Here is a 25,179-nt window from a genome sequence, read left to right on the forward strand (position 1 = left end):
CGTAGTATATAGCCCAGTCACGTAGTATATTGCCAAGCCACATAGTATATGGCCCAGCCACGTAGTATATTGCCCAGTCACGTAGTATATTGCACAGCCCACATAGTATATTGCCCAGTCACGTAGTATATTGCCTATTCACATAGTATATTGCACAGCCCACATAGTATATTGCCCAGTCATGTAGTATATATTGCCCTGTCACGTAGTATATAGCCCAGCCATGTAGTATATTGCCCAGTCACGTAGTATATTGCCCAGCCACGTAGTATATTACCCAGCCACGTAGTATATTGCCCAGCCACATAGTATTTTGCACAGTGAAGGAGTATACAGCACAGAACCACATAGTATAGAGACTTAAAATAAAAAATAAACATATACTCACCTTCCGAAGGCCCGTTGAAGTCCTGCTGTACGGAAGTTGAGGACAGAAAGATGGGACTACCCCTTAGACAATTATATATATATATATATATTTATATATATATATATATATATAGATAATGAATACACTGACTCAGCAGACAATATTCCTGCATTGTGTCATCCAGACAGTAGTGACAGGAGGTCACCCTGTCAGATTAAAAGCAGTGATTTAGTGACTGTGGTCAGAGCCTATGCTGATCACTGCTATTTGTGACTGTGAAACCTGATCCTACAGCAATCAGCACAGAGCTCTGGCACCACAGTGAGTTAAATCACTGCACTGAGAGGGTCTCAAGGGGGGTTTGGGAGAGACATTCCGGAACATAGCATTGCACAGCATTATTCACTGCTGTACACCCTCTGGGCACTTCATAAAAGGTGCTGCAGACGCAGGGAGCCCCCTTTGTAGGTGGAGCCCCAGGCATCTGCCTGGTCTGCCTGCCCCAAACTCCGGCTCTACTCACAGTGAGACACTGACTGCTCTCATACAATTCTAGACATGAGTACAGCAGTGTATGAGATCATTGATCAAAGTAAAACTTATACATGTCCCACAGTGAAAAAGTGTATAAAAGTGAAAAAAAAGTAAAATTAAATATGTAAAAGAGTAAAAAAAACACAAAAATGCTCACACAAATCACGAAAATCTGTTTCGCCGCTTAAAACGCAGCGTTTCTGATAGAACGATAATAAACAAAAAAAAGTGCACATAATTGATATCGCCGCGACAGTAACGACGTGCTCTATAAAACTGGCACGCTATTTATTCAGTTTGCTGAACGTCATAAAAAAAAAAAGAAAAACACTTAAAAAATGTCACTTTTTCATCATAGTGAATAAAAACAATCAAAAAGTCATATGTAAAAGAAGATGATTCAAATGAAATCGCCAAACCGTCCAGCAAAAAAACATGCACTAATATGGCTCATTCAGCAAAAAAAAAAAATCATTTTGCTAAAATATTGCTTTTAGTGTGCAAAAACAGCAAATCATAAAAAAACTATGTAAATCTGGTACCGCTGTAAATGTACCATCCCAATGAACAAATTGGTCTTATCACTTCTACTGCACGGTGAACAGAGAGAAAAGAAATTAAATGAAAACAATAATTGAATTGCTGGTTTTCATTCATTCTGTGTCTGAAAAATTTGAAAAAAAAGTGATAAAAAATATTATGGGCCCCAAACTGGTACCAAAAAAATCGGAAACTTGTCCCGCAAAAAATATGCCCTTGTACAGCTCTGTTCGCCAAAAGATTTAAGAATTACAGCTCTTAGAATATCGTTACAAAAAAACCCACTTTTTATAAAAAGAACATTTTTATTTATGTGAAAGCAGCAATACCCCAAAAAACTATGAATCTGGTATCACTGTAATCGCAGCAAGCGGAAAAAAAATCCTAATCACTTATACCGGATGAGAATCGGCATTAAAAATAAAAATAAGAATATCCTTGTGCTGCTGTGTATTTGTTCATTCTATCTCCCAAAAATTGAAATAAAGCTTGGCTCACATTTAACCTGTGTGCTCTGCTGATCACTTACTTCAGGGTTCCTGTGTAAATTCCACAAAACCACGATTCAGACCAAACCCTGATGGAACCACTCACTTATGAGGCAGATGTAGTCACATTGGATAAGGCTAGGGTCACATTGCGTTTTAGTGTGAGCGCTAATGGACAGCGTTGCACGGCGAAATTAACGCCATTCAACGCGCCCGTTAGCGCTCCCATAGCCCGCAATGTAACCAGCGCATTGCTAGCGCGTGTCCTTTTCGGCACGCGCTAGCGATGTGCCGGTCTTTTGCAGCGCGCCTCGGACGCTGCTTTCAGCGTCCGTGGCGCGCCCGAGGTCCGTTTCCCGCTCTCGCAGATCGGGGATCTGCGAGAGCGGAGACGTTAACGCGACCCCGAAATGCGGCCCCTTAAAAACATTGCGTTAGCGCAATCCGCTAGCGCTAGCGCTAAACGGATTGCCCTAACGCAATGTGACCCTAGCCTTAGTCTGTGTTCCAGAGGTGTCCCATCATTTAAGGTGTCTTTTTAGCGCACAACTGTGGGTGACCACAGATCTGTGCATGCCTAAAAAGATTGAGACCACCGGATCAGATGCCAAATGGAGTACAAAGTGTCCCCATCTTCCTCATGGTGGGTGGTTCCCTTGGGGGTTTCATCTGAATTTCATTTTTGTGGGATTTGCACGAAAACCCCCACGTAAGTGTTCAGCATAGAACACAAGAATGTGATCTCAGCCTCATTCTGGAAGCCATTGAATAATATTATGTACCCCAAAATGTTACAAATAAAAAACCCTAATTTATCCTGCACAAAACCAGCCCCCACTCAGGTCTGTCATCTGTCACTGCAACTATAGGAGGTTCCCATGTTAATGGTAGAACAAAGACTCTAGAGAAGCAATATGGATCTCACCCCCTCAAATAAAATCCAGTGAATTCTGCTCTCCCAAATTCAAATGCCCCTCTCCTGAGCCCCACTGTGCTTAAACCACAGTAAGAGACCACATGTTTGGAAATATAATGGAGAGAAGGCACTTAATTTATAGGTGCGTATCTCCAGAAGCACAAGTTGGGGCACAATGTGGCGCTACCCTTTATGGGGGTACAATGTATGGGTAGTAAACTAACAGATTTGCAATTCTCCAAAATAAAGCAAGGCGTGGATGTTACAAAATGGTCATTGCAGCCATAGATTAATTCATTGAGAGGTGCAGTTTCTACAATGGGTTCACTTTTTGGGGTTTTCTGCAGTTCTGTCACCTTCCGGGCTCCGCAAATATCGCCTGCAAACTATTCTACCAAAATCTGTGCTCCAAAAGCCAAATAGCGCTCCTTCCTTCTCAGCCATGACGTGTGGCCCAACAGTAATTTCTGACAACATATGGGGCAGTACCGCGTTCGGGAGAAATTATATAAGAAATTGTGGAGTCTAGTTTCACCTATTAACCCTTGCATTCCTGACAAATTTGCAGAAAATTCAAAAATTACATTTTAACCACTAAAATCTCATATTTATTCAGTCGCCATGACAGCACCACGAGAGAGGGGATCTGCCCTTCAGGGACAGGAAACCTACAGACATAAAAAGGGCGGCACCTCTCTCCCGCATCAGTTGGTTTCCTGTCCCTGACAGGCGAACCTCTTCAGACAGACTGTATGAAGAAGGTCGAAGAAAAGAAGACTACCCAGTCCTGGCGGTCCGATTCAGGTAGTGGGGGTTCCCTACCTCGGACTGGCCAGGACGATGGAAGCACCACACAGCAGGGGGACTGCGTTGTGTCAGGAGGCAGCAGAGAAAAGCAGCCTTCAGAACGGCTTGCTTCAAAGTGACCCTTCGCCGCAGGTACTGAGTAAGTATATGGTACCTGCTCCTGGGGCCGTGTCTGGCGTGGCCTTCCGGGTCTAGCCGCGTCCTGCTTGGGGGGGCGCTTTGATCCAGGCAGTGGCCGACATGTCCATTTGTGTGTGGACTCGCCGTGGTCGTGACCGGAAGGGGCGTTCCCTGGTGAGGTGACCAGCGGCGCACCCTGATGACACGGCCGGCGGCGCAGTCTGATGCGGCTGGGCATGCGCGGTGGAGTTGCGCCGGCTGGGGGCACGTCCCTTCGGATTGGCGGTGAGAGCAGCATGCGGCGGGGCCTGGGGGGTCCCTATTGTCAGCTGGGGGCGCAGCCTTGGGAGTAAGAGGCCAATCCTCAGGATAGTGCCGGGCAGGTCACGCGGAGATCCTGCTGAGCCCTGTCCGGGGGAGGTACCGTTGGGGGCATATTTAAGAGCCATATGGCAGCTGCTGGATGTCTCTGACCCATTTTTCAATGGAGTCGCCGGAGCAGGAAGCACCGCAGCTTGAGAAGTGGCAGCAGCCTCAGCCCATAGAAGAGACCCATGCCATCCCCCAGCGCCGATCTAGTGGCAGTAGTCATGCTGGTGGTGCCAAGAGTATTCAAAAGTCGAGCAAGTCCTCAGGCCAAAAAATTTCACCGGCCAGGAAGGATCCCCCCACTACCTACGGTATCATGCACTACGCATCTGGGTAAGTGATCAACGTGAAAGTTCACTTAGTGATCCCTTGTCCCTATTTATGTTCCCTCTCTCCTTATTAGGGGAGAAAATGTTCCGCCAAGGCCAAAAACAGGGAATGTGGCGAGTGTGGAGAACCACTCCCGGATGCTTATGAGAAAAGGTTGTGCAAACCTTGTGGAGCGCCCCCAGACACAGGGCCACGAGTTCTCGGTACTGGGCCTCTCCGGTTCGGTTCTTAGGCTGTCACGGTGGCTAGACCCGGTCCGCGACCCTGCTAAGGGGCGTCCAATAAAGGTGGTAGAGTCTATCAGGGATTCGTGATGCCACCTGTGGTGTTCGGTCAGGATGACCGACGCTGCTGTGGGGTCCACTGGGGTGATGGAATGGCAGCTGGATGGTATACCTTCCCACAGGTGAAGTATGTCCCCAGGGCTTCCCAGTAAGGTGGATGGTGATGGTGTGAGGTGCAGTCAATAACGAGGACACAGGGTTGCAGTCTCTTTACCTCTTTACTGAAGACTTCAGGGTCCTCAATCCAGAGCACGCTTAACAGGGCTATCTGAGACCGGCCGGTCCGATGGGCACATCCAGAGTTCCCTTTGCAGGTGGAAATCAGTGCCTACCACTAGCGCCTGTGTGTTGTAGTGCTACCCTGCTGAGCATTCGGAATAGTCCTCACAACTGCTGTTCTCGTTCGTTCGTTCTTGCTAATTCTCTCTCGCTTGTTCCAGATGTTACTAGTTTCTCGTCCCCCAGGTATGTTATGGCTAGGACGCACCCGTATGACGGGAAGGCTTGGAGCTCTTCCGGGACCCTAGAGACGCCCCTCTCCACACGTTGCCCCCTATGTCTTCGTAGGAAATTTAAGGTAGACAGCCAACCTATAATTAACTGTCCTGCGGAGTTCGAAGTAAGGCCTAGAGTCAGTTACTCCCGCGGTGTTCCGGCCACCGGCTACGTGCCTCAGTAGGATGTTGCCTTGGTCTCACGGCACGACTCCTACTGGTTCTCCTTTGTGCTTGATCTCGTTTCTCACTGTTCCACAATATCCTTCCCTTCGTGTCTCTCTCTTAGGATACCGCCACGGGGTATGCAGGCGTGGTTCCGTAACGTTCTGCTCTGTTCGCTAGGCACCTGCCAGGTTCCCACGCCTGACAGGGACCCCCCTGTGTCTTCTCCCTGCAACACCCCCTGCCACGGGATGTTGCCTGAATTCAACCCAGTCAGCTTCTGACTAACTTCCTATCCAACCCCTAGTTTTACCAGTGTGAGGAGTGGCCCAATAAATAAAGCCTTTTGCTCCCCCTAGTGGCCGGAGTGTGAAGTGTAATGTGTTCTGGTGATACCTGGTCAGTAGAATTCCTTCAGTGCCATCAGACGTACCATCACTCCCCTTAGTGGCAGAGTATCATACTGCAATGACCAGATCTCTGGGGCGCTGCACTTGCATACAGCGCTTAATAGAGGAAGAGGCTCCCGATCTTCCGTCTACCTTAAGAGATATGGTTAGACGAGAAATCAGGGGTTTGATTAAGTCCTTATCCCAAAAGACAGATTTTAAAAAGGGGAAAAAAATTAGATCCCCAGTTTCAGATATTGATCCAGACTCGGCTGAACTAAGCTCAGATTCCTCTCCATCTTCCTCTTCAACTATGGACGCTGAGTCGGGTCACTCCTGTTTACCACTAGATAAAATTAATCGGCTGGTTAAAGCGGTAAACAATACCATGGGGATCGAGGAGCCCCAGTCAGAGTGGTCCATGCAGGATATAATGTTTAAGGGGTTAGATAAAAAATCCCGTAGATCTTTCCCCGTGTTTGATAAAATAAACTCTTTAATCACAAGGGAGTGGAAGAAACCTGAGAGGAAAGGATCACTCCTACCAGCGTTTAAGAGGAGGTATCCATTCAAGGAAGAAGCATCATCCTCATGGGATAAAGCCCCCGAAACTAGACACAGCAGTTGCCAAAGCGTGTAAGAAGACCTCGCTACCTTTTCAGGATTTAGGCAATCTAAAAAACCCATTAGACAGAAAGGCTGACGTTTTTCTTAAGGGTGCTTGGGAAACGGAGGCAGGATCTCTGAGACCAGTAATTGCGGCCACTTGTACAGCACAGTCGCTAATGGTGTTGCTTGATCGCCTGGAAGATCAGCTCAAAAACAAAGTCCCTAGAAATGAGATCTTATCCTCCCTTCCTATAATTCAAGAGGCAGCAGCTTATCTTTCAGATGCTTCGGCAGATTCTGTAAAATTGGCTTCTAGATCTTCAGCCCCTTCTAATGCGGCCCGCAGGGCATTATGGATAAAGTGTTGGCCAGGAGATTTGCAGGCAAGATCAAAATTATGTGGCATTCCCTGTGAAGGGGCACACTTGTTTGGGCCAGTACTTGATGAACTGTTAGAAAAAGCTGGCGATAATAAAAAAACGATTCCCTTCCTAGGAAGACCCTCATACAGACGGGAATACAACAGAGGATGGTTCAACTGCAAAAGATCAAATTAAGAATATTAAAATACTTTTTTTGGCTGTGTCTTTTTTTTTAACTCTTTCACTAATATAGGATTAATAATGGATAGGCGTCTTACTGACGCTTCTCCATTATTAACCGGGCTTAATGTTTTCTTACAATACAAAGGTGACACCAACCCCTTATTACCCCATATCCCACCGCTACACGGGAGTAGGAAGAGAGGGCCTAAGTGCCGATATTGGTGCATCTTACAGATGCGCCATTTCTGGGGCGGTTGGGGGCCGGTATTTGCAGCTGGGGTGGGCAAATATCCATGGCCCCTCTCTAGGCTATGAATATCAGCCCGCAGCTGTCTGCGTAGCCTTTCTGGCTATAAAATATAGGGGGACCCGCACATCATTTTTGGGGAGTCCCCCTATTTTAATAGCCAGTAAAGGCTACGCAGACAGCTGCGGGCTGATATTCATAGCCTGGGAAGAGGCCATGGGTATCACCACCTTCCGAGGCTACAAATATAAGGCCCCCGGCTGTCGGCTTTCCTCCTCTGGCACAGAAAATTGTGCAGGAGCCCATGCCATTTTTTTTGCCTTTTTTTTTTTAAATTAAACATTTTCATTAATAAACATCGGCCTTGCTACTATATATCTATGGATAGATGTAGATAGATGTATGGATAGAGGATAGATAGATCTATAGATAGATAAAATCTATCGATCTATGTATAGATCTATCTATCATCTCATTCCTTCTATCTATAGATCTATCTATCATCTATCTATCTCATTCCTTCTATCTATCTATCTATCTATCTATCTATATATCTATTATCTATCATCTATCTACCTATCTGTGTGTAATGGAGTGTGGGTTGGGCAAATGTAAAATAGGAGGTTGGACAAGAAATGACATTACAAATTTTTTTTTTTTGTTCAATAATAGATCTTTATTTAGCTTTCAAAAACACATACAAATCCACATAAAAAAACACATAAAAATGTATAAAAAAAACGCACCTGCGTTTTCTGCCAAGAGATGTGGATTCAGTGCGGAAAAATCCGCAGGCAAATCTGCAACGTGCGCACATACCCTAAAGGGCATAAGAATTAATAGTTTAAAAATTGCAAAATTTTCTAATTTTTCACCAAATTTTTCAAAGTATTTTCACAGAAAAAAGCAAGTCCTATAGAATAAATGTTACTACTGTCATGAAGTACAATAAGTCATGAAAACACAGTCTCGGAATCAGTGGGATCCGTTGAAGCGTTCCAGAGTTATAACCTCATAAAGTGACAGTGGTCAGAATTCAAAAATTTGGCTTGGTGGTTAAGATCAAAATTGTCTCAGTCACTAAAGAGTTAAGATAAAACTTTGCTGTTTACACCACACCACCAGATAACTCACAAGCTGAAGAGAATACATTTCAAATGTGAAATAAAACTGCAGAAGTTCAGTGATAACTGCAGACATCAGGTAGTGTTTCTGATCCCCAGCAGCATGCCAGTAAGCGACAGGAGCGATGATCTAATCTGCTATTTTAAGTGCATTTACATACCAGGGGTTAGACTCTATGAAAGTGAATTCTGTCTTGGTAAGTCAATAGAAACTGCTGGCGATTCACAGAATAATTGTTTTGAAGCAATCCCAAATGAATGCACCTTTCCAGATTAGAACATGATGTCACTTTGTGGATGAAGTCATCCTCAATGTTTTAGGCTAATGAGATGTCAAAGAGCGAAGTAATTGGCAGTGATCTTAACTCTTCATAGAGGCAGAATCCTACAGCGATTTGTTATATTAACACTGGGTAAGACATGGAGGCTCCGTTGTGCGCAGTTTATTGTTCTACTCTATCTATCCAGTATCTATCTATCTATCTATCTATCTATCTATCTATCTATCTATCTATCTATCTATCTATCTTTGTTATTCAAAAAATGTTTACATCTGTTCACATTTGTCTCTCAATGTTTATCCCATTATTTATATACCTATTTTTAATTTATCTATCTAGGTATCTTATTAAAAAATATGTACATCTGTTTATATTCGTCTTTCAATATTTATCTCATTATTTATCTACCTATTTTTAATCTATCTGTCTCTCATATCTATCTATCTATCTATCTATCTATCTATCTATCTATCTATCTATCTATCTATCTATCTATCACTATCTTTTTATCATACTGTATATATCTATAGATCTATCATAGATCTATCTATCCATCTCTCATATCTATCTATTTATCTCTATCTATCTCATATCTATTATCTATCATCTATTATCTATCTATTATCTCTATCTATATATCTATCTATCTGTCTGTCGTGTCATCTATCTGTCTACAATATGCCATTAATATGTCTACCTCTGTTTATACTTCTGTTGCTTAACCCCTTCCCGACCTATGACGCATACGCTGCTTCATGAAAGTCGGTGCCAATCCGACCTGTGACGCAGCGTATGCGTCATGGCGGAATCGCGTTCCTGCAGGCCGGGTGAAAGGGTTAACTATAATTTCATCCGGCCTGCAGGGACAGGAGGAGTTGGACTTTAGCCCAGGATGGGTGGCTTCACCCCCTCTTCCCCCCCATGGCTACGATCGCTCTGATTGGCTGTTGAAAGTGAAACTGACAATCAGAGCGATTTGTAATATTTCACCTAAAAAACTGGTGAAATATTACAATCCAGCCATGGCCGATGCTGCAATATCATCGGCCATGGCTGGAAACACTGATGTGCCCCCACCCCACCCCACCGATCGCCCCCCCAGCCCTCCGATCTGTGGTCCGCTCCCCTCCGTCCTGTGTTCCGCTCCCCCGTCCTCCTATCCGCTCCCCCCGTGCTCCAATCCAACCCCCCTGCACTGCGATCCACCCCCCCGCGCTCCAATCCACCACCCAGTGCTCCGACGCCCCCCCCCCGTGCCCTGATCTTCCCCCTCCTTATACTTACCTAGCCTCACGGGGTCCGTCCGTCTTCTTTCCTGGGCGCCGCCATCTTCCAAACCTATCACAGTGATCAAAATAGAAAAAAAGAGTAAATGACCCCCCCCCCTTTGTCACCCCCATAGGTAGGGACAATAATAAAATAAAGATTTTTTTTTTCCACTAAGGTTGGAGTTAGAACTAGGGTTAGGGTTAGGGTTAGGGTTAGGGTACGGTATGTGCATTTGATAAATCCACAGTGCTAAACCGCTGTGGATTTATCGCGGATTTACCGCGGTTTTTCTGTGCATTTCACTGCGGTTTTACAACTGCGATTTTCTATTGGAGCAGTTGTAAAACCGCTGCGGAATCCGCAGAAAGAAGTGACATGCTGCGGAATGTAAACCACTGCGTTTTTGTCCAGTTTTTCTGCAGCATGTGTACAGCAATTTTTGTTTCCCATAGGTTTACATTGAACTGTAAACTCATGGGAAACTGCTGCGGATCCGCAGCGTTTTCCACAGCGTGTGCACATACCTTTAGAATTAGGCTATGTGCACACGGTGTGCGTTTTCCGCAGCAGTGTTCCATCAGGTTTACAGTACCATGTAAACATATGGAAAACCAAATCCGCTGTGCCCATGGTGCGGAAAATACCACGAGGAAACGCTGCGTTGTATTTTCCGCAGCATGTGAATTCTTTGTGCGGATTCCGCAGCGTTTTACACCTGTTCCTCAATAGGAATCCACAGGTGAAATCCGCACAAAAAACACTGGCAATCCGCGGTAAATCCGCAGGTAATACGCAGTGCCTTTTACCCGTGGATTTTTCAAAAATGGTGCTGAAAAATCTCACACGAATCCGCAACGTGGGCACTTAGCCTTAGGGTTAGGGTTGGGTTGGAATTAGGGTTGTGGTTAGGGTTAGGGGTGTGTTGGGGTTACGGTTGTGGTTAGGAGTGTGTTGGGGTTAGGGTTGTGATTAGGGTTACGGCTACAGTTGGGATAAGGGTTAGAGGTGTGTTGGAGTTAGAATTGAGGGGTTTCCACTGTTTAGGCACATCAGGGGGTCTCCAAACGCAACATGGCACCACCATTGATTCCAGCCAATCTTGTATTCAAAAAGTCAAATGGTGCTCCCTCACTTCCGAGCCCCGACGTGTGCCCAAACAGTGGTTTACCCCCACATATGGGGTACCAGCATACTCAGGACAAACTGTGCAATAATTATTGGGGTCCAATTTCTCCTGTTACCCTTGAGAAAATAAAAAGATTGCTTGCTAAAACATCATTTTTGAGGAAAGAAAAATGATTTTTTATTTTCACGGCTCTGCGTTGTAAACGTCTGTGAAGCACTTGGGGGTTCAAAGTGCTCACCACATATCTAGATAAGTTCCTTGGGGGGTCTAGTTTCCAAAATGGGGTCACTTGTGGGGGGTTTCTACTGTTTAGGCACACCAGGGGCTCTGCAAACGCAACGTGACGCCCGCAGACCATTCCATCAAAGTCTGCATTTCAAAAGTCACTACTTCCCTTCTGAGCCCCGATGTGTGCCCAAACAGTGGTTTACCCCACAAATGGGGTATCAGCGTACTCAGGAGAAACTGGACAACAACTTTTGTGGTCCAATTTCTCCTGTAACCCTTGGGAAAATAAAAAATTCTGGGCTAAAAACTTATTTTTGAGGAAAGAAAACGTATTTATTATTTTCACGGCTCTGCGTTATAAACTTCTGTGAAGCACTTGGGGGTTGAAAGTGCTCACCACATATCTAGATAAGTTCCTTTCAGGGTCTAGTTTCCAATATGGGGTCACTTGTGGGGGGTTTCTACTGTTTAGCCACATCAGGGGCTCTGCAAACGCAACGTGACGCCCGTAGAGCATTCCATCAAAGTCTGCATTTCAAAACGTCACTACTTCACTTCCGAGCCCCGGCATTTGCCCAAACAGTAGTTTACCCCCACATATGGGGTATCACCGTACTCGGGAGAACCTGGACAACAACTTTTGGGGTCAAATTTCTCCTGTTACCCTTGGAAAAATAAAAAATTGCGGGCTAAAAATCATTTTTGAGAAAATATTTTTTTTTTTTTATTTTCATGGCTCTGCGTTATAAACTTCTGTGAAGCACTTCAGGGTTCAATGTGCTCACCACACATCTAGATTAGTTCCTTTGGGGGTCTAGTTTCAAAACTGGAGTCATTTGTGGGGGATCTCCAATGTTTAGGAACACAGGGGCTCTCCAAACGAGACATGGTGTCCGCTAATGATTGGAGCTAATTTTCCATTTAAAAAGCCAAATGGCGTGCCTTCCCTTCCGAGCCCTGCCGTGCGCCCAAACAGTGGTTTACCCCCACATATGGGGTATCTGCATACTCAGGACAAACTGGACAACAACATTTGTGGTCTAATTTCTCCTATTACTGTTGGCAAAATAGGAAATTCTAGGTTAAAAAATCATTTTTGAGGAAAGAAAAATTATTTTTTATTTTCATGGCTCTGCGTTATAAACTTCTGTGAAGCACCTGGGGGTTTAAAGTGCTCAGTATGCATCTAGATAAGTTCCTTGGGGGGTCTAGTTTCCAAAATGGGGTCACTTGTGGGGGAGCTCCAATGCTTAGGCACACAGGGGCTCTCCAAATGCGACATGGTGTCCGCTAACAATTGGAGCTAATTTTCCATTCAAAAAGTCAAAAGGCGCGCCTTCCCTTCCGAGCCCTGCCGTGTGCCCAAACAGTGGTTTACCCCCACATGTGAGGTATCGGTGTACTCAGAAGAAATTGACCAACAAATTTTAGGATCCATTTTATCCTGTTGCCCATGTGAAAATGAAAAAATTGAGGCTAAAAGAATTTTTTTGTGAAAAAAAAGTACTTTTTCATTTTTACGGATCAATTTGTGAAGCACCTGGGGGTTTAAAGTGCTCACTATGCATCTAGATAAGTTCCTTGGGGCGTCTAGTTTCCAAAATGGGGTCACTTGTGGGGGAGCTCCAATTTTTAGGCACACGGGGGCTCTCCAAACGTGACATGGTGTCCGCTAAAGAGTGGAGCCAATTTTTCATTCAAAAAGTCAAATGGCGCTCCTTCCCTTCCAAGCCCTGCCGTGCGCCCAAACAGTGGTTTACCCCCACACATGAGGTATCAGCGTACTCAGGACAAATTGGACAACAACTTTCGTGGTTCAGTTTCTCCTTTTATCATTGGGAAAATAAAATAATTGTTGCTAAAAAATCATTTTTGTGACTAAAAAGTTAAATGTTCATTTTTTCCTTCCATGTTGCTTCTGCTGCTGTGAAGCACCTGAAGGGTTAATAAACTTCTTGAATGTGGTTTTGTGCACCTTGAGGGGTGCAGTTTTTAGAATGGTGTCACTTTTGGGTATTTTCAACCATATAGACCCCTCAAACTAGACTTCAAATGTGAGGTGGTCCCTAAAAAAAATGGTTTTGTAAATTTCGTTGTAAAAATGAGAAATCCCTGGTCAAATTTTAACCCTTATAACTTCCTAGCAAAAAATATTTTTGTTTCCAAAATTGTGCTGATGTAAAGTAGACGTGTGGGAAATGTTATTTATTAACTATTTTGTGTCACATAACTCTCTGGTTTAACAGAATAAAAATTCAAAATGTGAAAATTGCGAAATTTTCAAAATTTTTTGCCAAATTTCCGTTTTTATGACAAATAAACACAGAATTTATTGACCTAAATTTACCACTAACATGAAGCCCAATATGTCACGAAAAAACAATCTCAGAACCGCTAGGATCCATTGAAGCGTTCCTGAGTTATTACCTCATAAAGGGACACTGGTCAGAATTGCAAAAAACGGCAAGGTCTTTAAGGTCAAAATAGGCTGGGTCATGAAGGGGTTAATATCTATCGATCTATCTATCTCTCATATCTGTCTATATATCTATCTATTTCTCTCTATCTATCTCATATCTATTATCTATTTATCATCTATCTATCTATTTATCTATCATCTCTATCTATCTATTAAGTCTATCTATCGATCTATCTATCTATCTATCTATCTATCTATCTATGGTCTCTCTATCTATCTATCTATCTATGCTCTCTCTCTCTATCTATCTATCTATCTATCTATCTATCTATCTATCGTGTCATCTGTCTACAGTATGCCATTATTATATGTCTACCTGTCTTAAACTTCTGTTGCTCAATATCTATCGACATCTATAAGTTATTTAAATCTACTTGTAAATTTTAATAATATATACAATACTGTGCAAAAGTTTTACTCAGATGTGTAAGACTGCTTTCAAAAGAAAAGTGTCAATAGTTTATTTTTAACAATTAACAAAACACAAAGTAAACCAATAATGCTCAAAACAGTAACAATTCTTCTAGGTGCACTTGCACACAGTTTGAGTAGAAACTCAGCATGGAGGTTATTCCAAACAAGTTGGAAAACTGACCACAGATCCTTTGTGGATGACGCTTGTACAAATCCTTCTGAAACTTCATGTAATCCCAGACAACCTTGTTGAGATCAGGACTCTGAAGGGGCCGTGTCATCGTGACTTGTTCTTCTTGATACTGACAATAATTCTTAATGTCATTGACGGTATGTTTATGGTTGTCCTACTACAGAATAAATTCGGAACCAATCAGATGCCTCTCTGATGTTATTATATGATGATATTGATGATTTGGAGATACTGTAAGTAAAAGTGGACAATGATTGCCAATTCTGGATTTGCCATGCTGATAGACTCTTACCAGTATCTGATACAGTTAAACTCTGTGGCAGAGCAGGGAGACACATTCTCCCTGTACTGCCACCATTGGCGCCAGGCTATGCAGCCCCTATGGATCCCGTTAGCCGGGGGTCAAGTGTCAGTGCCAGCATCAGGCCCCCCACCCGCTATCAAGTTCAACTGTATCTGCATCCTGGATGCCAATACAGTTGAAAGCAATAAAGCAATGATGGAGAGGGGATCATCAGCTGATGCTTCCTCCCCCATCATTCTTCCTTGGCATCTAATGTTTCAGCTTAGTGGGCACGATGACATCACTACCTCCACTGTGCGTGAGTATTGTATTTTTTTTTATTCAGTGACTTCGTTGTAGTGGCCTGTATATTGTATGGAGGGCTAAGGGGAGAGCAGTATACTGTATGGAGGACTATGGGGAGTGCATTATACTATATGGAGAACTTTGAGGAGTGTATTATACTGTATGGAGGACTATGGGGAGTGCATTATACTATATGGAGAACTTTGAGGAGTGTATTATACTGTATGGAGGACTTTGAGGAGTGCATTAAGCTATATGGAGATCTATGGGGTGAATTATACTCTATGGAGGACTTTGGGGAGCACTATACTATATGGAGAACTATGACGAGTGCATTATACTATATGAAGGACTATGGGGTGCATTATACAATATGGAAGGCCATGTGGAGACTACCATAATATTTTGGGCCTTTATACTGTATGCAAGAAATCAAGGCTTGTGTGAAGGTTTGTGTGGGGTTCATCATACTGTGTGGAGGGCTAGTGATAATGGGGACACATCAGCTCAGCATTGGGGTATAAGCTGGATAAGGAGTTTGTGCAGGTTTGGGTTAGATGGAGCAGTGCAGGAAATGTGAGAAGTGAAATTTGTCTTTGTTGCAATCTCTGCAGATGAGTGGCTGGAAGAAGTTGTCATGTTGATCTGATCCAGATGGAAAAGACGGTAAAAGTGAACAACTCTATCAGAAAGAATGTCAGCTGTAAGAAACCATCTATAATTGTACTGTAATCTTTTAGGCTACTTTCACACATCAGGTTTTTTGTTTCAGGCTAAATCCAGCTCTTGGGAGAAAAACCGGAACCGGAAAAAATAAAAACCGGAACCGTTTTTCCCCTATTGACTTGTATTAGCGCTGGATTGCGCAAGATGGCCCAGCGTTCCTTCCGGTTTGATTCCGGATCCGGCGTACACTCAATTCCGGCGTCTGGAAAAAACGTCTACTGTAACGTTTTTTGTCTGCGGCGAAAAAGCCGGAAGGGCCGGATGCGGCCTTTCCGACTTTTCGCAACAATGCATGTCTATGGACGCCGGATTGCACCGGATCCGGAAAAAGGTGGATCCGGCGGCCTGATCCGGCTTTTTACACTGAGCATGCTCAGAAACTATGTGCCTGCCCCCAGGACACATATATAAAGCTCTGACTCTTACCAAAAAGATTGAATGCTGTCATAAATTCAAAGGGCACCTCAACTAAGTATTAGTTTAAGGGTGTTTATGCAACCACATTATTTTAGTTCTTAATTTTTTTTTTCATTCAAAATTATTTCAGTCACTTTGTGTGTGTCAGTTTCGCACTGTCTCATATCTATCTATCTATCATCTATCTATCTATCTATCAATCTAGCTATCTATTTATTATCTATCTATAAAATCTATTATTTTTACAGATTTATATTTACAGACTGGCAGCTGTAGCGGCTAACATTTTAGTTGAATAATGTAATTCTTCATTCCATTCACTCCACTTTGTTTTAAATCCTGAGAAGAGGTTGACATGTTTTGAGGGGTGCTGTTTTTAAATTAGTGTCACTTTGAGGACTTTCCAAAACATAGACCCCTTAACCCCCGAAGCTTTTTTCAGTTTTGCGTTTTCGTTTTTCACTCCCCTTTTTCCCAGAGCTATAACTTTTTATTTTTCCATTAATATAGCCATGTGAGGGCTTGTTGTTTGCAGGACAAGTTGTAATTTTGAACAGCCCATTGTTTTTACCATGTCAAGTACAAGAAAATGAGAAACAAATTCCAAGTGCGGTGAACCTGCAAAAAAAGTACAATCCCACAGTTGTTTTTTGTTTGGCTTTTTTATTAGGTTCACTAAATGCTAAAACTGACCTGCCATTATGATTTTCCAGGTCATTACGAGTTCATAGACACCAAACATGTCTAGGTTATTTTTAATCTAAGTGGTGAAAAAAAATTCCAAACTTTGGTTAAAAAAATTGTGCCATTTTCCAATACCCGTAGCGTCTTCATTTTCATGATCTCGGGTTGGGTGAGGGTTTATTTTTTGCGTGCCGAGCTGACGTTTTTAATTATACCATTTTGGTGCAGATTTGATCTTTTGATCACCCATTATTGCACTTTAATGCAATGTCACGGCGACCAAAAAAACATAATTCTGGCGTTTTGACTTTTTTCTTGCTACGCCATTTAGCGATCAGGTTACTCCTTTTTTTAATTGATAGATCGGGTGATTCTGAATGCGGCGATATCACACATGTGTATATTTGATTTTATTTTTATTGTTTTATTTTGAATGGGGCGAAAGGGGGGTGATTTGAACTTTTATATTTTTTTATTTTTTAATATTTAAAAAAAAAAATGTTTAAACTTTTGGCATGCTTCAATAGTCTTCATCGGAGACTATATGCTGTCACAACCCGATCAGCTCTGCTACATAGAGGTGATGATCAGATCGCCTCTATATAACAGATTTACTCACTTTCTATGAGCGCCGACCACTGTGCCGGGCTCACAGCAAGCAAGCCGACACTGACAACCATAGAGGTCTCCAGGAGTCCTCAGGTTGTCATGCCAACACATCGGTGATCTGCAATCAAGTTATGGAGGTCGCCGGTGTGTGTATTTCTGGCGCGATTGCAGGAAGCCGCTCTCAGAGTTTGACAGAGGCATTTAACTGGCTAATAGGTGCGGGTGGATCGTGATTCCACCTGCAGCTATTGCGGGCACATGTCAGCAGTTCAAAACAGCTGACATATCCCCGGAAAGATGTGGGCTCACTGCCGGAGCCCACATCAAAGGGAGGGACCCCGACATCAGTGTAAATGTACACCTGATGTCGGAAAGGGGTTAAAGTCAATTCACAACTATATGTAAGCTTTTTTTTTTAAAATATGAAAACTTGTTAAAGTTTGAACCCTTGCAATAACCTTACAAAATAAAGGGACATTTGAAAAATAATGGTGAGGTAAAGTAGACATAGGGTAAATGTTACTTAATGACTTTTTTTGTAATATGACTATTGGCTATCTATTTTAAGGGTGTAAATGCTCAAAGTTTAAAAATTGTTAATTTTTGGAAAATATAACATTTCTTATATTTTCACAAATAAAAGCAAACCATAATTACCTAAATTTTTAACTAAAATAATAAATAATGTGCCTCAAAAAATAAAATTTCAGAATCACTGGGATATGTTGAAACAGTTTAGAGTTATTACCACATAAAGCAACAAGTCAACTTTGAAAAACTGGGCTGGCCTTGTACACTTTTCTACTGTTTATTAGGCCGTGCCGGGTTGCCCGTTTCAAAGACAACATTTTTGTATGGCATAACCAGTCTAGTGCATGGGTAACATCTGTATAGTAATAAAAATATTATTTAATAATTCATAATTACACTAAATTATTATAGTGAGCTCTAATGCAGATCCGGCTCTCAGTCCGTGCCAGGGGTTACAGTCACCGCTCACCATGCACTGAGCGGTGACTGAAGCTGCGCTGCCTCACCAAAGGCCCCCCAGCAGTCCAACTATGACTGAAAGTCTGAAGGAATACAGATCATTTTCACGCAGCAGCTGGGCTCTCATTGCGGGCGCAGGGCAGAACGGCATTCCCCTACAGTTTAACACTAGGACTACTGGACTCGTGAACCCTGACTAGAACTACTGCAAGTAAGTAGTCAAAATGACTATACCAGTAGTCGTAGTGTTAAATCCCATATATGAAGGTTAAAAGTTTTAAACAACATTATACTTTTGAAACAAAATCTATTACTGTTTTTTGATTTGGCAGTATTACATGTCTGAAGCTTTTTCCACGCAGCTTTAAACAGTGACTAGGCCATTTTTATTATTTGTATAATTATTACTTCACTGTTCATACTATGTTAGAACTACACAATGCATGTGGATCTCATAACTCCCACGTACATTTTTCTGGGATTTTTCATTCAAATGAATATTTTCCCATAGCAAAGTGTAGACACCCGAGTAAGCAGACAAAAGAGTAATGCCATCATCACAAAAACTTCTTACATTGTAGCAATGCTGCCTTACATTTTTTCCTTAAGTGCATAGATTGGAAAACATAGCTGATCAACCTTAAACTAGAGCAACATTGCATTACGCAGAAACCCTTGTAGGAGAATCTCTTCACATAGTTGTGGTAAGTGAGTCATTGTACTGGGAGACCGAGGGCCTCATTCAGACAAAATTTTCACACAGGAAAAATAAGGGATAAGCAAATGGACAAAAACATTTTTTTTTAATTATACCATTTCTCCAAGTGATTTGTTAAACAATTACCTTCAGATGTACAAATGAAAACATGTTCCTGAAAGTTTCTACTGTGGTCTCATCAGCCAAGATAGACTTTTTCATTAGGCTTTTATTACGACAAATATTTATGTCAAGAGTTAGCAAAAATTTAAAAAGTATTTTGTCTAAGAGATTATATGATTTTATACAATTTATATCTAAATACTGTGGCCTGGAATTCTTTCTGGCATAGGCCATGGCAGGTTCACTACAACCAAATGCTACTAGTTCAATATGTGCAAGATTTTTTCCTATGTTTTTTATTAAATCCTATATCAGTAGTTTAAGGTCCACTCTAAAAGGGCTGGCAAAGATGGTGGTGTTTTGGTCTGAGGAGAGCCTAGAGAGCCTAGAGGAGGGGGGGGGGGGGTAACTAGGTGGGCACCTGAATCTTCACTATAGCCCTGATGGTGGTTTTAGGATTTGCTCCCAAAGAACACCAGGTGCTACTCCAGGACAGACCACAGATGTGTAACAAGGTGGCATAGGGTGGTTGTCGCGTGTTAGTCTACTACAGCAGAGTCAGTCTACACCCCGGCCCCTTGCACATTAAATGTCAGTTCTGATCCCAGCTCTGAGTCACAGTGGGTTACCTCGGTCCTGCAGCTGTTCTCCACAATGGAATGACATCCTCCGGATGAACCACGCTTCACACTGTATAGGGCCCAACAGTGGCAACTTGTATTTTAATAATAAAGGTGTAGAAATGAACAAGAGATGAATGATTCCTATTCTGTCCCTAGACGCAGCAGCGGCTGCAGCAGCAAAGTCCATGGCTCTCAGTAAGCTCTCTGGAGCTAAAAGTCTCTGGTGGGGCACATGTTCAGTCCCGATGCCCAACAGGCCTGGCAGCCAATATTCTCCCCAGCTGGGGGGTCGGTTCCATCCCAGAAGAGGCTACACACATCCCCCAGATAAAGAAATTGGGGAGTGAACAGAAGCAACCAAATCATCTGGGTGGATGTGATGTATCATATGTATTTACTCACAACAATAAATATTAAATACCCAGAAGTAATAAGTGAGGTGGACTGTGAATAGACCGGTTGTCAATAGTGCATAACTAAACGGGGGGAAGGACGAATCCAAAACAACAACCTGAGGTCTATAATAAGTAAAATTGCTTTATTGTGCAAGGCAAAAGGCAATAACAACTGCAAACAAGTCATCCAAATAAATAAAAAGGGACACAGTGAGCCCCGGGAGCCGAAATTAATATCAGGTGCTTAAAACATTAATCACCAGTTCTAGCAAAGATAGATGCATTCAGACAAATGTATCAGAGAATGAAAGTACAGAAATAAAGTAAAATTACATAATAGACAATGCTATAGCTGATACCAAATATCAAAAATATATATGTTAAACCATACAAAATAAGAAACATGAATACATCACCTAGGGTATGAACAAGTGCAGGTAAACTGGGGGTCAGTGTGTCCGCCCCAATGCACGTTTCGAAACACCTTCATCAGGGGGCACGAGAAATAACAAACAGCAGGAGTTTAAAAGTCCAGGGACCGGAAGAATATCTTGCGATGGCTCCAGAAGTGATCACACGCTGCCAAGGTAACTCAAAAACACTCCAACAGAGGCGGTGGGATTCGGGCTGCAAGGACAGAAACACGTGGGGTCCATGTGATCCGACATTCTCCGCCCAGTGATCACCAACGCCAATGGAGGGTGGAGGCATAGTGCGTGCGCAGATCCAAGCAAGGGCAAGGGACATGCACAGATCCAAATGGTAACTGCGGGCGGAATAATAACTATGGGCAATACTTATCAAAGCGATTTTACACCGAAAATGACTTAGATACCACCAAGAGTGGTCATAATTAGTACAAAAGAATTTTAGCTGCAACCCTTAATAAAATTAGAATGATATTAGGTATATCAACATAGCAAGTTGCATCGTAGGAATTATCATATTTCCGCCGAAAAGATAACAAAAATACAAAAAATGAAGGAAGAGGCATATATTATTGAAGGGAAGAAGAGATGAAAAGTAGCTAAACTTATACATAGCACCCATAGATTATCCAGTAAAGAACATTACTATGTAAAAGAGAACACAATGTATGCTATAGATAACATCACAGAAGATATAATATCTACAAGTATAACGGACTATGTATGTCCCATATCAATAAGATAGATCACTCGGATATTATTATTATTATTATTATTTATTTATATAGCACCATTGATTCCATGGTGCTGTACATGAGAAGGGGTTACATACAAGTTACAAATATCACATACAGTAAACAAACTAACAATGACGGACTGATACAGAGGGGTGAGGACCCTGCCCTTGCGGGCTTACATTCTACAGGATTATGGGGAAGGAGACAGTAGGTTGAGGGTTGCAGGAGCTCCGGTGTTGGTGAGGCGGTAGCTCCGGTGTTGGTGAGGCGGTAGCTCCGGTGTTGGTGAGGCGGTAGCTTCGTTGGTGATGAGGCAGCAGCGGTGTCAGTGCAGGCTGTAGGCTTTCCAGTGCAGGCTGTAGGCTTTCCTGCAATGGATATATCCATTATTTCATACTATATAAATGTGCAGACACAAAGACAACCATGGGTAAGGTACATTAAGATGATACAGGACTTGACATTCTTCATCTTCCTCTGCCAATAAGTAGAAAGTCCGGTTATCCAGCCATGGCGAGGATATAGTACAACATATTTATCTAGAAAGAATTAAAAAAGTATTAAAACAAATTGGATGGCAAATCAACAGTCGCAAAGAACCCGGCAGTCTGACAATCACAAAAGCGGGCAATCACAAAAACAGGGCAAAGCTGAGATTTTCATTTAGTTCGTGGGGATGAACAATTCCAAGGGTCCAAATCCATCTAGATTCCAGACACGCCAATTTAGTAGAGAGTTTACCACCTCGTATACCAACATCTAATGAATCAATTCATAGGAACCTTATCAATTTACTATTACACTCATGGAATAATTTATAATGACATGGGAGTGTTTTCAGTGTGGATGCATCCATGCTGGCTGCCGCCGCCTCAATGCCCAGTACATGTTCACATATGCAAACTTTTAATTGGCGCGATGTCAAGCCCACATAAATAAGGCCACATGGACATGTGCCATAATAGATGGGGACACACGTCCTGGCTCAGGCAGCCATGCCTGGGGTCTGACTGGAAGCAGGAGCTTCCTGCTCCCAAGAGGCTGCTGGCTCAGCCCACAAAGTTAACCCCTGATATCCATAACTCTATAACAGCACATAGGGGAAATACAGGAACATTAGACAGGACAATAGCGGAACATTAATACAATAGCATACAGGTACACCATCTGGATACCGCATGAAGTGCATGGGACCAGCAGACGGGGGAGAGGAGAGGCAATGAGGTCCTCTGACACCTCCTTACAGACGCACGGCAGCTGACCTCCTAGGGACAGGTAGCAGGAACAGCCCGAAAGGAGGGACAGCAGATGCAGACAGGCAATGAAGCAACACAGGGACCATAGATACAGATGGGACCCGCAGATATACAGATGAGCACTGGCAGATGCAGACTGGACCGGCTGATGTACAGATGAGCTCTGGCAGATGCGAACTGGACCGGCTGATGTACAGATGAGCACTGGCAGGTGCAGTCTGGACTGGCTGATGTACAGATGAGCGCTGACAGGTGCGGACTGGACCGCATTAAACTGAGACAGACAAACAAGTACAAGCAGACAGTAACGGGACAGGTAGAGTGACTGACAGGTACTGGGGACCTGACAACTAGCAAGTGTGCTAAGGGCTAACTAAACACATTGCTCAGGCACCTACTTGCTGGAGGAGGTACCTTAATCAGAAGGTGTCACCTAGCTATTTGCTGAGAACTCTTTAGGATGGTGCACAAAGTCCCTTTAAGAAAGAGGCAGGGTGCGACATAAGCACAGTACCTGGGGATATTTGTGCTGTGCTTGCACCCCGGGTGATAGCAGACACAGAGGAAGAAGGAAGTGCAGGACGGCAGTTGAGGTGGTGAGTAAGCTGGCATCTCTGCTGGGGAAGAGACAGCATGCAGGGATGCCAATGCTACAGTGGAAAGGTGCCCCTTTAAATATATAGGATACAATGGTTCATGTTGTGTGTGAGGGAGAAGGAATTAAAGCCTACCCTAAGAAGAGACAGCTTTACCCGCAAAAAAAAGCAAAAAAAACTTTTTGGTCACAAAAGGCAACTATCTTGATGGTTCAACAATCTCAGAAAAGGAAGCCACTTGATAACTCCATAAAAAGACATTTAGTATTTACTGTACATCTGGACTATTGTAACTCTCTACTAATCGGCCTCCCTCTTACCAAACTCTCCCCGCTCCAGTCTGTCTTGAATGCCCCAGCCAGGATCATATTCCTCACCAACCGTTACATTGATGCCTCTACCTTGTGCCAGTCATTACACTGGTTACCCATCCACTCCAGAATTCAGTATAAACTTATTACCCTCACCCACAAAGCACTCCATGGCTCAGCACCAGCCTACATCTCCTCCCTCATCTCAGCCTACCACCCTACCTGTGCCCTCCATTCTGCTAATGACCTGAAGTTAACATCCTCAATAATCAGAACCTCCCACTCCCGTCTCCAATACTTTTCATGTTCTGCACCAATTTTTTGGAATGCACTACCCAGGCTAATTTGATTGATCCCCAATCCCACAGTTTTAAGCGTGCCCTAAAAAGGCTAGCCTAGCGCCTCAGCACATTAATCTAACTATCCCTGTGTTGCCCATTCAAAATTTTTGCTATAACCAGGTTCCTGGTATCATTTCTCATACAATTTATGCATTTAATAGCCCTCTGTATCTGTACTTTTGCATATTCTGGCTGATAACCGGTTCATGCAGCATTACATAAACAGTCGATTTCTTACACTATGGCTGGTCCGAACAATGAAAGCAATTGTTACCATCCACCTTTCGTGTCTCCCCTATTTCCTCATAGATTGTAAGCTTGCGAGCAGGGCCCTCACTCTTCTTGGTATCGGTTAATCTATGTGTTTATTGTTATGCTGTAATGTCTATTGTCTGTACAAGTCCCCTGTAAAATGTAAAGTGCTGTGGAATACGTTGGCGCTATAGAAATAAAATTATTATTATTACTACTGTACAACTCTTGCACTTTCAATGTTTTATTTAGCCTGCTGGCAGTTTCTTCAGCAGTTTCTTCAGCAGCTTCTTATTCTGGAAACAATACCCAGCTCTGGCTTGTTGTCCAATTTTCCTTACTACTTAAGGCCTATACTCTAGTTCCTGCATATCAGTGCTTTGAACCAATCTCCTTAAAGTCTATGTAGTGGCAACCTTTTTCACACTCAGGCATTCTATTAAGATACCTTCACACATAACGATATTGTTAACGATATCGTTGCTTTTTGTGACGTAGCAAAGATATCGTTAATGAAATCGTTATGTGTGACAGCGACCAACGATCAGGCCCCTGCTGGGAGATCGTTGGTCGCTGAATAAAGTCCAGAACTTTATTTCGTCGCTGGACTCCTGCTGACATCGCTGGATCGGCGTGTGTGACACCGATCCAGCGATGTCTTCACTGGTAACCAGGGTAAACATCGGGTAACTAAGCGCAGGGCCGCGCTTAGTAACCCGATGTTTACCCTGGTTACCATCCTAAAAGTAAAAAAAAACAAACAGTACATACTTACCTACAGCCGTCTGTCCTCCAGCGCTGTGCTCTGCACTCCTCCTGTACTGGCTGTGAGCATCGGTCAGCCGGAAAGCAGAGCGGTGACCTCACTGCTCTGCTTTCTGGCCGCTGTGCTCACAGTCAGTGCAGGAGGAGTGCAGAGCACAACGCTGGAGGACAGACGGCTGTAGGTAAGTATGTAGTGTTTGATTTTTTTTTACTTTTAGGAAGGTAACCAGGGTAAACATCGGGTTACTAAGCGCGGCCCTGCGCTTAGTTACCCGATGTTTACCCTGGTTACCGGCATCGTTGGTCGCTGGAGAGCTGT

Source organism: Ranitomeya imitator, chromosome 3, assembly GCF_032444005.1.
Source record: "Ranitomeya imitator isolate aRanImi1 chromosome 3, aRanImi1.pri, whole genome shotgun sequence".
Classification (NCBI taxonomy): Eukaryota; Metazoa; Chordata; class Amphibia; order Anura; family Dendrobatidae; genus Ranitomeya; species Ranitomeya imitator.